This window comes from Anabrus simplex, chromosome 11 (genome assembly GCF_040414725.1).
Source record: "Anabrus simplex isolate iqAnaSimp1 chromosome 11, ASM4041472v1, whole genome shotgun sequence".
Classification (NCBI taxonomy): Eukaryota; Metazoa; Arthropoda; class Insecta; order Orthoptera; family Tettigoniidae; genus Anabrus; species Anabrus simplex.
The window spans coordinates 36,935,883-36,949,965 of NC_090275.1; the positions used below are offsets into that span (position 1 = coordinate 36,935,883).

At 42.0% G+C, this 14,083-nt stretch overlaps 1 protein-coding gene across 2 annotated transcripts in view; it reads left to right on the plus strand.

Annotated features, from left to right (window-relative positions):
• The window catches only part of LOC136883248 (interference hedgehog), a 304,457-nt gene that overhangs the window by 214,853 nt on the left and 75,521 nt on the right, over positions 1-14,083 (plus strand). The gene's annotated exons all lie outside the window — the stretch shown is intronic.

A 14,083-nucleotide genomic window follows, 5' to 3' on the forward strand; every position in this document is an offset into this window, starting at 1 on the left:
CATCCCACTGTTACTAGGTACTTTATCAGAGTGGACTCTGAAGTGAAGACTAGCGCACCAAGGGGACAACCTAGCAGCTATCCTCAACAATGAGGTGCGGCGAGTCTTGTGAATTTATCAGGCTGTGACTTGTTCATTCCGTTGTTAAGTAGTGATTCTTGATCAGATGAAAGGAATCTGCAGTGTGAATAATTGCGCGACCAATATAGACGTGTTGTGGCTGGATTACTTCAAGAGTATTGGAGGTGTAGTAGGACGTCTCTTCACATTAAGTCGATCTTCAGGAATTTCTGAATTGTAAGTCTATTTTTTGAACACTATCTAGAATTTATTAAAATATAATGTCTCGCAATTCAGGAAAGAAATTTAGTCTGCTTTTTGACTCTGTTTCTGATGTTCGTAAATAAGTTCGCCAACTTCTTAGTTCCTAATTTTTGAATATTTAATTCAACACTTTCTTTCCTAATCTGTTTACCATTGAGGGTTGGTTTTACCCTCGGGCTCAGCGAAGGATCCCACCTCTACCGCCTCAAGGACAGTGTCTTGGGACGTGGAATTTTGAGTCGGGGATACAACTGGGAGGAAGACTAGTCAATCACCCAGGTGGCTTCAACTGCTATGCTGAACAGGGCTCTTGTGGGGGGGGGGGGGGTGATGGGAAGATAAGAAAGGATAGACAAGGAAGAGGGAAGGAAGCGGCCGTGGCCTTAAGTTTGGTACTATCCCGGCATTTGCCTGGAAGAAAGGGCCCCGTGGTCGCCAACCCACGCTCCCAAATTGAGATCCCCCGGGGGCCCTTTTAGTCGCCTCTTACGACAGGTAGGAGATACCGTGAATGTTATTCCACCGCCCCCACCCACAGGAAAACCTCACCGAAGGCCACACGCCATTATTATTACTAACAGTACGGTAACTCCTAAGCCGTTCATAATAATAATAATAATAATAATAATAATAATAATAATAATAATGGCACCTTCAAATACCACCGGACTGAGACAGGATCGAACCCGCCTAGTTGGCATCAAAAGGCCAGTGCCTCAACTACCTGAGCCACTCAGCCCTGTTAAACCATACTTGCAAATTTTATACGGTACTGTAAAGGGTATGTTTATCTTAATACGACAACTAAGGTGAATAAATAATTTATCTTGACTAGAATTTCGTGATTAATCTCAAAATATGTTTTTTTTATTGCAAACTATTTTACGCATGGCTTTTGGGATACACTCTGAGATCTAATGCATTCATCACTATAAACAAACATCTATAGTTCTTGGAGTATCTAATGGGATTGAGGGTTTCCATTAGGAATTCCTCATACTCTCCTCCGTAAGCTCTATTTCTGTATGTTGCTGCGGAAATTGTTGTGAAACTTCATCATCCTCATCTAAGATGTGGTGCAAATCTTGTGAAACACACAGGTTGTGACCTGTTCATTCCCATGTTGCGTAGTGATTCTTGGTAGTTTATTAATTGAATGAAATTTGCACTGTGAATTATTATGCTAATATATAAACCATTATCTCATCTTCTGAATGATAAATGGGATGAAAAGTCAAGTTTTGTAAGTTTTGTAAGTTTCACCAAGAGGGAAAGTCCTCTTGGTTTTAAGTACTTTGCCGGGCTGAGTGGCTCAGACGGTTGAGGCGCTGGCCTTCTGACCCCAACTTAGCAGGTTCGTTCCTGGCTCACTCGAATGGTATTTGAAGGAGCTCAGCCGGGCGAGTTGGCCGTGCGGTTAGGGTCGCGCAGCTGTGAGCTTGCATCCGGGGGATAGTGGGTTCGAACCCCACTGTCGGCAGCCCTGAAGATGGTTTTCCGTGGTTTCCCATTTTCACACCATACAAATGCTGGGGCTGTACCTTAATTAAAGCCACGGCCGCTTCCGTCCCATTCCTAGCCTTTCCTATCCCATCGTCGCCATAAGGCCTTTCTGTGTCGGTGAGACGTAAAACAAATAGCAAAAAAATAAAATGAAGGAGCTCAAATACGTCAGCCTCGTGTCGGTAGATTTACTGGCATGTAAAATAACTCCTGCAAGAATAAATTTCGGCACAGCGGGGTCTCCTAAAACCGTAAAAGTGGTTAGTGGGACGTAAAGCCAATAAAATTATTGAATTGACTGTGTTGATGGGGTGATACTACCTCACGGGAACACTGTAAATACCTAAATAAGGAATGATCTTCATTGGGGTAATCATATTAACAAGGTTGTTAAGAAAGGTTACAAATCTCATCACATGGTTATGAGGGTATTTAGGGGTTGCAGTAAGGATGTAGAGGGGAGGGCGTGTACATCTCTGGTAAGATTCCAATTAGAGTATGATTTCAGGGTATGGCACCCACACCAAAGCTACTTGATACAAGAACTGAAAAAAGATCCAAAGGAAAGCAGCACGATTTGTTCGGGATGATTTCCGACATAGAAGTAGTGTTACAAAAATGTTGCAAACTTTGGGTTGGGAAGACTCGGGAGTAAGGAGATGAGATGCTCGTCTGTGTGGTATGTTTCGAGCTCATCAGTCGTTATGAACTTCATGTTGCTGGTCCGTATTAACTGAGATAACATATAAATTATAAACAGGAGAGTTTTCCACCTATTCAATTCTTAGTTGTATTTACAATGTTATTTACATTACATGGGACTAGTTTCAACCCTACTCGGGGTCATCATCAGCCATATTAAATATACGCAATATTTTGGCGAAATCCTAAAACATGTTTCTAAGCAGTAAGAATCTTATGAAAATATAATTTACAATATGAAGTGTGGTTGAATTAGGCAAGATGTTATGGCGCTCAAAATGTTGCAAATGAAAGTGAAATATTACGTGTGATATAGGTGAGCAATAAATAATACGAGTACACTAAACATGCTAAAAAGTCTGGAATAAAAGTACAAATGAGATGCTCAGTGTTGTAAGTCATTTTTTTTTTCAGTATGAATTCCATGAGTCTAAAATCATACTGACATTTTTGACTTACAACACTGAGCATCTCATTTGTACTTTTATTCCAGACATTTTAGTAGTTTAGTGTACTTGTATTATTTATTGCTCACCTATGTCACACGTAATAGTTCACTTTAATTTGCAACATTTTAAGCGCCCTAGCACCTTGCCTAATTCATCCACACTTCATATTGTAAATTATATTTTCATAAGATTCTTACTGCTTAGAAACATGTTTTAGGATTTCGCCAAAATATTGTGTATATTTAATATGGCTGCTGATGACCCCAAGTAGGGTTGAAACTAGTCCCATGTAATGTAAATAACATTGTAAATACAACTAAGTATTGAATAGGTGGAAAACTCTCCTGTTTATAATTTATATGTTTCGAGCTGTCAGTGGAGAGATGGCATGGAATGGCATTATAAGCTTGAGTGGAGCTTTTAAAAGTAGGGAAGATCATAATATGAAGATAAAGTTGGAATTGAAGAGGACAAATTGGGGCAAATAGGTATTCATTTATAGGACGAGGAGTAAGGGATTGGAATAAATTATGAAGGGAAATCTTCGATAAATTTCCAAGTTAATTGAAAACGTTTAGGGATAAGTTAGGTAAACTATTGATAAGGAATCTACCACCTGGGCGAGAGCACTAAATACGGTTCAGTGATTTGATTGATTGATTGATTGATTGATTGATTGATTGATTGATTGATTGATTGATTGATTGATTGATTGATTGATTGATTGATTGATTGATTGGAATGTTTTTGCTTGTTTACTTCAATAGAAGTTGAGGGTGTGGTTAGGCGAGAAATGTTAGGCTTTTTTTCTTTCAAAATATCTAGAATTAAAGTAGTGCGTCCGAAAAATTAGGAAAGATTTTTGGTGTTCATTCCCAGCTTCTTGACTCTGTTACTGATGCTCGTAAATCCCGGCCGGGTCGGGGATTTTAATCGCCTCTGATAAATTCTTCTGGCCCGGGGACTGGGTGTTTGTGTTTGTCCCAACACTTTCCTCTTCATATTCAGACAACATACCACACCACCAACCACCACAGAAACACGCAATAGTAATTACACCCCTCCATAACGGATTGGCGTCAGGAAGGGTATCCGGCCGTAAAACAGGGCCAAATCCACATGTGCGACTCAGTTCGCACCCGCGACCCCCCAAAGGTGTGGGAAAAGCGGTAGAAAAAGGAGAAAGAAGAAGACTGATGTTCGTAAATAAGCGTGCCATCTCCTAAGTTCATGATTTTGGAATATAATTTAACTCTTCAAAGAACTTTTCATTTAAGTACCAGCGAAGTATAGCATAAAAGCGCTTATTGAAGGCTAACTTTTAAAGATTGATGTACAGTATATACCGTCGCGGACTTTATTTTCCTAGAGCTTTTTATGCCCTACAATTCTTCCACACATGAATGAATCATGGAATGAATGAATGAATAAGCCTATAGTGTCCCCTGAAGGACAAGGCCTTCCTCGAGAGAGGGAGCTCTCTTACATATCAGCTCAAGTTCCAGTAGGCTATGTAAGTAGAACCAGGACGAACAGAAATAAAACTAACTGGTGCTCGTTGATTTGTTCCTTCACTACGCGGCGCTTTGATCATTCACCTAAGTTTCATTGATTGAACCGAACGAGTGGCTGTGCGGTTTGGGTCACGTAGCTGTCAGCTTGCCTACGAGAGACAGTGGCTTCCAACCCCACCGTCGGCAGCCTTGAAGGTGGTTTTCCGTAGTTTCCTCATTTTCACATCAGATGCTTGGGTTGTATCTTACTCGCCAGCCCGCAGTGTAGGGGCAGCTTCTCTGCCCTCTCACATGGAGGCCCCGAGTTCGGTCCCCGGCCAGGTCAGGGATTTTTATCTGGCTCTGAGGCTTGGTTCGAGGTCCGCTCAGCCTACATGATTACATTTGAGGAGCTTTAATTAATTTAATTTCGTATGGCTATTTCTAGCCGGGTGCAGCCCTTGTAAGTCAGACCCTCCGATAAAGGTGGACGGCATCTGCCATGTATAGGTAACTGCGTGTTATTGTGGTGGAGGATAGTTTTATGTGTGGTGTGTGAGTTGCAGGGATGTTGGGGGCAGCACAAACACCCAGGCCCCGAGCCACTGGAATTAACCAATGAAGGTTAAAATCCCCGTCCGGCTGGGAATCGAACCCGGGACCCTCTGAACTGAAGCCCAGTACGCTGACCATTCAGCCAACGAGTCGGACAATTGAGGAGCTATCTGACGGTGGCATGGCGGCCCCGGTCTAGGAAGCCAAGAATAACGGCCGAGAGGATTCGTCGTGCTGACCACACGACACCTCGTAATCTGCAGGCCTTCGGACTGAGCAGCGGTCGCTTGGTAGGGTATGGCTCTTTGGAGCTGTTGCGCCATGGGGTTTGGTTTTGGTTTGTACCTTAATTAGGGCCACAGTCTCGATTCCTTCCCACTCCTTGCCCTTTCCTGTCCCATCGTCGCCATAAGACATATCTGTGTCTTAAAGCAAATTGAAAAGGATTGGATTTCGGATTTAACAGGTTGGTATTTAGCTGGTCAGGACTCGTAGTATTTGCGATTGGATTATTGAATAATTGCACAGACTTGGTTTATTTATTGAGACCGATATGGACGTCGTTCTTCTCAGAGAACGAGTGCTGTTAAGCACAGCGTAACGCCACTGCAATTCGATTTATAGATTCAGTATCATCGCGACAATTGTAAACAAAATGCAATGCAACCAATAAGCAACATTTTACTGTTCAGTCTGATTTACCATGTGGATTGATTTAATTCGTTTGGTAGCATAATCTGCTAACCGATAGTTGAATGAACATCTGTTCTAATTTCGTACAAAACTTTTGTTATGAAAATTCAAAGTTGGTGAATGGAGATTTCAAGACCAGATTCCTGAGCCTGTATCAGCTACTGAATCGCATGAAGGTTGCCTTGAAACTGAAGAGATTTATTCTAAACACAGGTATCCAATTGCTTTATAACCCATTCATCCCAGGGAATAAGTTTTTGTTTTAAAACTATACGAAATTACCGATTTATCAAATGTTGTTAAACTATTCTGCTTTCTGTGAAACGGTTTTTTATATAATGATTTTGGTTGGGTTTTGTTTAATTCAAAAAATGAAAGAAGTAACTTCTTGGGATCGAAAATGAAACTGACTTGTCCTATATTGGAAAATTCTAAACTCCCATGGAGGGATTTAGATATTTTTCACCAATAGAGCATGTCAAAAATGTCAAAAACATATCAGATGTAAGGCTTTTCAGGCGTTTTGCTCTATTAATCAGCGTTTCGTCTTAGGTCTGACACTAGACTCATCAGACATTTTTGACATTTTTGACATGCTCTATTGGTGAAAAATAATAACTCCCTCCATGGGAGTTTAGAATTTTCCATTCGGAATTGCTAGGCGGGCAATAATTCCATTGTGGAGATTTATCTCCCGTATGCAGTTATCAGACTGTGCCTCTTATAAGGGCTTCTGATGACTTCACCTGCATACACCCCAGCGTCAGTGGGTAGGGTCTGACACATCCCACTCTGATGAGTCAAGTGTCAGACCTAAGACGAAACGCTGGTTAATAGAGCAAAAGGCCTGAAAAGCCTTACATTTGATATATTTTTGACAGACCTATATTCTCAAAGCGTTATTTTCGTATGTGAACCAAAAGAACCAAAGCGTGTAAGTCACATTGTATTGTTGGCTAGTAAGTTTTAATAGCTCTCTTTAAGAAAGACAGCTGTGTAAATTCGCTGCCAATAATTCATTTACAAAATAATAATAATGTTCACGTCCACAACAACAAAATATATTTTTTTGTTTTGTTTTTGTTTTTGTTGGGGGCGAAGAAGTGGAGAGTCCCAGGGCGAAAACTATGCCCTTTTACTCATCTGTTTCCAAGGAGTACCCGATGAGTCGGAAAAATCTCAATTCATGCACTGACGGAGGAGGAAGCAATCTCCCTTGGAGGCAATTTCCCTTCAAACCAGAGGAGAAACCCCCTCTTCGATATTAAAATTGAAAAAAAAAATATGAGAGGAAGGGAGGAGTTTTTTTTAACAAACGGCGCTTTTCGGGGTGTAATTTTGATTTATTTAGTGGACTTGTGGAAGAGAATGTCCGACTTCGGTTCATAGGGTTCCGGATTCGATTCCCGACCGGGTCGGAGATTTTTATCGCTTCTGATTAATTCTTCTGGCTCGGAGACTGGATGTATGTGTCCGTCCCAACACTCGCCTCGTCATTATCAAACAACATACCACACTACCAACCACCACAGAAACACGCAATAGTGATTACATCCCTCTATATAGGGTTGGCGTCACGAAGGGCATCCGGCCGTAAAACAGACCAAATCCACATATCTGTGATGGAGTTCGCACCCGCGACCCCTCTGGTGTGGGAAAAGGTGGTAGGAAAAGAAGAAGAAGACTTGTGGAAAAGAATGTATTACACTTAAGACATACCGACTTATACCGAGCAAGTGGCCGCGCGGTTTGGGTCACATAGCTATCAGCTTGCATTCGGGAGATAGTGGGTTCGAACCCCACTGTATTATTAAACGTTAAACAATTAATTTATAGAAACCACCTATTCAATACTAGTAAAGTCTTTAGGACTATATTACTGTCATCACTTGTAACCCCACTGTAGGCGGTGTCGTATGAGTTGCGCCGAGTATAAGTTGCGCCGTGTTAAAATCAGTATAACTTGCGCCGTGCTCATTAATCATTCTAGGAACTAGAGGTCTTGTTTGGAAATTCCACAGGGAAGTTAAAGATCTCATTTTGTGTCTCAAATCCGAAGCAGAAAGCTCGAATTTTAAGATTGCCAGGAATGAACTTCATCTTGAGGGCAAAAGAAAAAAAAGAAGTTACGTGCAATTAGACCAAAGGATCTTGAGAGCAACGGAGGTCTATTTGGAAAGCGGTAATGTAAAGAAATTCATCAGAAACATGTCATATCCTCCAACTGGATTAGACATTTAGTACTGAACCGTTCATTCAACGGTGCTTACTTTGCAAATATGCAATGTAAATATTAGGTTTAAGACACTGACAAGGTTATAGGCCTACCGAAAATTTAAATCATGTATATAGGCATTAGTTTTCATAAGGATGACAAGGCCGAATGGCCGCTTTCTGTATTGGTAGACTTGGTTTGTTAAATAATGTCAAATCATTCAAGTAATACTTAAGCGGCTGTTTTAAGTTCAACGGAGATCGTCTCAATAAGACATAATGAAACAACCCTGATAGAACGAACATTTGCGACGGAAAACTGTAAATTTCAGTTATTGTTAAGATTAAAAAAGCTTCTTCATGACGCTGATGTAACGTAGGCTTCCCATCACTGCTCCGGGGGTTAAATCTACGATAACTTTAGATAGCGTTTATGCTGGACAAAGCTGGCGTTCAAAATATTATTTCTGATTTCTTCATATTTATATCAGCATCACTGTTTGAAACAATTTCATTTGTCATTTATTAATCTTTCATACCCAGGGGAATGCGACAGGCCTCGCCAGGGCACACAATTTCCTTTCTTTGTTAGTAGCTATGGTTCATTCTTGAGCCCTATCACTTCATAAGGGGTACATGTCGGGGAAACGTAGGGTGAGACAGATTTTTCTGTTTTCACTGGTCATTCTTTATTCAACAAATTCGCTACATTCCATTTGCCATCCATCAATCTTTGTCCGCAAAAGCACGTCAGACCTCGCATTCGGCAGTATTTTCTTCCTTTAGCGGTATTTCGTCCTTCATCCATTCTATTCCTGACCCTATCAGTTAGCTACAAACAGGCTGTGGATATTCTTCATAAGACTGAGAGACTTTTTTTTTTTTTTGCTATTGGCTTTATGTCGCACCGACACAGATATGTCTTATGGCGACGATGGGACAGGAAAGGGCTAGGACTGGGAAGGAAGCGGCCGTGGCCTTAAGGTACAGCCCCAGCATTTGCCTGGTGTGAAAATGGGAAACCACGGAAAACCATCTTCAGGGCTGCCGACAGTGGGGTTCGAACCTACTATCTCCCGAATACTGGATACTGGCCGCACTTAAGCGACTGCAGCTTTCGAGCTCGGTGACTGAAAGACTGATTACAAACTACATAGTTATACACATTTCACCCACTGATATAAATACGATGCAGGTTTTCTAAATATGCAAGAAACCAACATTGATAGAGTGAATACTGAGCTCGATAGCTGCAGTCGCTTAAGTGCAGCCAGTATCCAGTATACAGGAGATAGTAGGTTCGAACCCCACTGTCGGCAGCCCTGAAAATGGTTTTCCGTGGTTTCCCATCTTCACACCAGGCAAATGCTGGGGCTGTACCTTAATTAAGGCCACGGCCGCTTCCTTCCCACTCCTAGGCCTTTCCTGTCCCATCGTCACCGTAAGACCTATCTGTGTCGGTGCGACGTAAAACAACTAGCAACAGAAAAGAGAGAGTGAATGATATTTTTTATATATTAATTTCAGAATCTCAGTACTGCGGATATTCACAGACATTCCTTGAACTTGGAAATAACCCCCTGCGGTACAGCGCAGGTAGCAGATGCTTAAGACAGCTGTCAAACCACTTCTATTCACGGCGGGGAATCTCCACGGCGCAAATTATACTCGGCGCAACTCATACAGAACCCTGTAGGCAGCCCTGAAGATGGTTTTCCGTGGTTTTCCATTTTCGGACCAGGCAAATGCTGGGACTGTATCTTAATTAAGGCCACGATTGCTTCCTTCCCACTCCTAGCCCTCTTCTATCCCATCGTCGCCATAAGACCTATCTGTGTCAGTGCGACGTAAAGCAGATTGTAAAAAAAAAAAAAAATCTGTCTTATCCGGTGGTGGTGGTGATTACTGTTTCAAGAGGAAGTACAACTAGGCAACCATCATCTATATAACACTAATCAGAAAAGAAAACATGGAAGGGATCCGACACTTCGAAAAATGAAGGTGTCGGCCAAAGGAAGACAAGGGCCACGAAGGGCGTGGAAATGAAAAACTCCCTAGCCCTCGCAAACCTAATAGCGTCGGGGTCGGAAAAGAACAAGAGTTGACTAAGGGAGGTCGGATAGGATAGATGAAAGTGAGGAGCCTGGCACAAGTAATTGGAAGCAATTCCAGGACCCAGCTAAGGGCCCCGTGGTCGCCAACTCAGTTCAAAATGTCAGAGGCCCTGGGGCCCCCTTTAGTCGCAGGGGATACTGTGGGTGTTATTCTACCGCCCCCACCCACAGAGGGTGCCTTATCTGGTTGAAGCCACTTTTATTAACAATATTAACAAGATAACTCAACTTACCTGGCTCTTATCGGGGACTGTTTTGTATTCTTGAATAAACTGGCTATTTCTTCAATATTATGACGAAATGACTTATCTTTGTTAGTTTTATTATTATTATTATTAATAATAATAATAATAATAATAATAATAATAATAATAATAATTTCGTGTGGCTATTTCTAGCCGAGTGCAACCCTTGTAAGGCAGACCCTCCGATGAGGGTGGGCGGCATCTGCCATATGTAGGTAACTGCGTGTTATTGTGGTGGAGGATAGTGTTATATGTGTGTGTGAGTTGCAGGGATGTTGGGGACAGCACAAACACCCAGCCCCCGGCCCGTTCGAATTAACCAATGAAGCTTAAAATTCCCGACCCGGCCGGGAATCGAACCCGGGACCATCTGAACCGAAGGCCAGTACGCTGACCATTCAGTCAACGAGTCGGACATCTTTTTTACTGTCAAAAGATAAAGAGCATTGGCCTTAGTAAGTTACTGTAAAAATTTAAAAAAAAATAGACATCTGTTTTTTTTGGGGGGGGGCGAATAGATTGAAATATAATGTTTTTACAAATGAAGTTTCAGTTGTGTTGCGGTGGTGGACGAAGGGCATTATTTTACGTTCCTGGATGTAGCCTACTTACGATTGTCTCAAGCTGAACTAATTAACACAGATAATTGTCATCTCATAAGCATAAGCCGTCATTGTCCGCACCGGCAGCTTATTGACTCTGTAATCAAATTAATATGATAATTAACATAATTGTTTGCTAAACAAACCCCATGTTGTTAAACACGCGCTGCCGACAGAGACGTGATAGCCGACTGGCTTCTGACCGAGGCGGTCATCCTTTGAGTCTCGGCCAATGCATGTGGAATTTTTAAGGTCATAAGTCACGTCTCGATGGTTCGGATTCCATGCAAGGCTAGAGATGTTGCAGCTAGGGTCACGATATCAATAGTCTGCAGAAAACTGCACGCTTGTTTGCTTTTGCAGACAACGGAACTACATACCGACACGTCTCGTTCTGCCTAACACAGGCAACAAGAGAACGCTAGCGACAGACGAAACAGTGAGTCTGATATTACTGTATAATCCGATTTGGGAAGTTATTGAATTGTTTGTAACGAATACTCTCCTTTTTTAAAGTAATATTTACTTATAATCGTAGTTTCTATTCGTAATTTACTTCTTGTCCGCCTCCGTGGTGTAGTAGTTAGTGTGTTTAGCTGTCACCCCCGGAGGCTCGGGTACGATTCTCGGCTCTCCCACGAAATTTGAAAAGTGGTACAAGGATTGGAACGGAGTTCGCTCAGCCTCGGGAGATTAACTGAGTAGGGGGGGGGGGGGGGGTCGATTCCCACCTCAGTCATCCTCGAAGTGGTAATAATAATAATGATGACAATAATAATGTTATTGGCTTTACGTCCCAATAACTACTTTTACGGTTTTCGGAGACGCCGAGGTGCCGCAATTTAGTCCGGGAGGAGTTCTTTTACGTGCCAGTAAATCTACCGATACGAGACTGACGTATTTGAGGACCTTCAAATACCACCGGACTGAGATAATTGTTTGGAGCATTGGCGTTATCGAAGTGATTTTCCATGTCTCCTCCAGTCAAATGGCGGGATGGTACCTAGGTACCTAACTTAAGACCACGACCACTCCATTGCCTGTCCCTTCCAATCTTCCCATCCCCCACAAGGCCCCTCTTCAGCATATCGGGTGAGGCTACCTGGGCATGGTAAGGGTCCTTCTCCCCAGTTGTATCCCTGACCAAATGTATCACGCTCCAGGACACTGCCCTTGAGCCGGTAGAGACGGGATCCCTAACTGAGTCCGAGAGAAAAGACAACCCTGGACGGTGAACGCATTAAGAAAGAATGAATAATTTAACATTATGTCGCTGCCGTGGCAAAACCTCCTATGTGAAATATTTTAGCTTAGAACTTTGTCCGGTAAGGTTCTGTCATCTAAGGTGCAATATTGTGTGAATATAGTCAAGGCATTCTCGCTCTTCATAAAGAATGTGCTGCTGGTCAGTATATCTTCAAAAATATCATCACGTAGGAGGTTTTGTCCCGGCAATGACGATTATCTAGATACGTTTTAGTAAGATAACAAACCAGTATTAAGTATCAACAGTAAAGTTAACAAACAGTGACAAAATAACAAGAATAATGACTATAACTGGTAAAGAGTCGATTAACAGAAATAGCAAGAGGAGAGGGCATGGTTTGGATTGGAAAGACAGGAAGAAAATGGAAACCTGAAGAGGAATTCAAAGGAATCATTTTTAGTTTGAAGGATTCATAGTGTGTGAAAATGTCAGTATCAAGTTGTGAGTTACTAAGAGTTGGTAGCCGGTGGAAGATATAACATTGTTGCAAGGTTAGGCAACTCCCAATAATTTTGCACTTCGTTTGTCGTCTTTTCTTTTAATGTTTTAGTTTAATAAACCTAACATGTATTCGAAAACATGTTAAAATGAACCATCTTTGGTCGTTCGCTGTACTACTGCTTCGAAACGGACCAACAAACGCTAGGAGGGCTAGGAGTTTGAAGGAAGCGCCCGTGGCTTTAATTAAGGCACAGCCACAGCATTTGCCTGGTGTGGAAATGGGAAACCACGGAAAACCATTTTCAGGGCTTCCGACATTGGTGTTCGATCCCACTATACCCCGAATGCAAACTCACAGCTACCCGACCCTAACCGCATGGCCAACTTACTGGGTAATTTATTTTCTACGCCATACCAGATCACCCACAATATTACCAACATCTTGCTTCAATGAAAAACAGGACAGCAAATTTTCAATTCAAGTGAGGCAAAAGTAACTGTGGCAGGCTGAGTGGCTCAGTGTGTTGAGGCGCTGGTTTCCTGACCCAAACGTGGCAGGTTCGATCCTGGCTCAGTCCGGTGGTATTTGATGGTGCTCAAATACGTCAGTCTCGTGCCAGTTGATTTACTGGCGTGTAAAAGAACTCCGGCACCTCGGCATCTCCGGAAAGCTTAAAACGTCGTTAGTAGGACGTAAAGCCAATAACGTTGTTATTAAGAGTAACTGTAGTTACAGTGTATAATTAGCCTCTTATTTCCTGGGTTGTAATTGCCAGATGTATTATAGTTTTAGTAGGGATGTAGTTCATTACTTAACGATAATATAGTTTCTTGTTATTTCTGTAAGCTATAAAAATGTGACACTGAAAATTTTGGTGCAACACCCAGTTTCAGACACCACCTGCCGCCACTGGTGTTGAGCGGGGTGGGGTTTACGTGTATAGGGAAGTACGTTAGAAGACCATTGCATTTGGTATAAGCCATACATTATTTTATGTAAATAGGAAAGGTCGGAAAATGCAAACGGCTTTTCAGGTCAAGTATAGCCAACAAGATGTTTGATTTAGGTGAGTTCCTAAAAACCGCTGAAACAGAATTCCGAGCTCTAACAATGAAGGTTGAAACATTTAAAAAGATTGTTTAGTTGAGATGCAGTCTTCCACTGTTGCTTTTATCCCTCAAGAATTAACCCAGTGTTCATTTTTGGTGAAGCCTGAGTGAACCTCACTCCTGAATTAGTGGAAGTTTCGTTTCTAAATGCCTCTACTTTATGACGGGGAGTCGAAATCACGTCCTTCCGGGTGAACCCAACACGCCCTTACCGCCTCGGCTAGGTGTTCCCTAACGTTTTAAAAACATGATGTCGTTAATAACTTCAATTAAGTTATTTTTTGTTTCTTGCAAAAAAAAAAAAAAAAAAAAAGTATGGCAATATCATAGGTTATGAAAATTTCTTTTGTTTTGAGCGAGTTGGTCGTGCC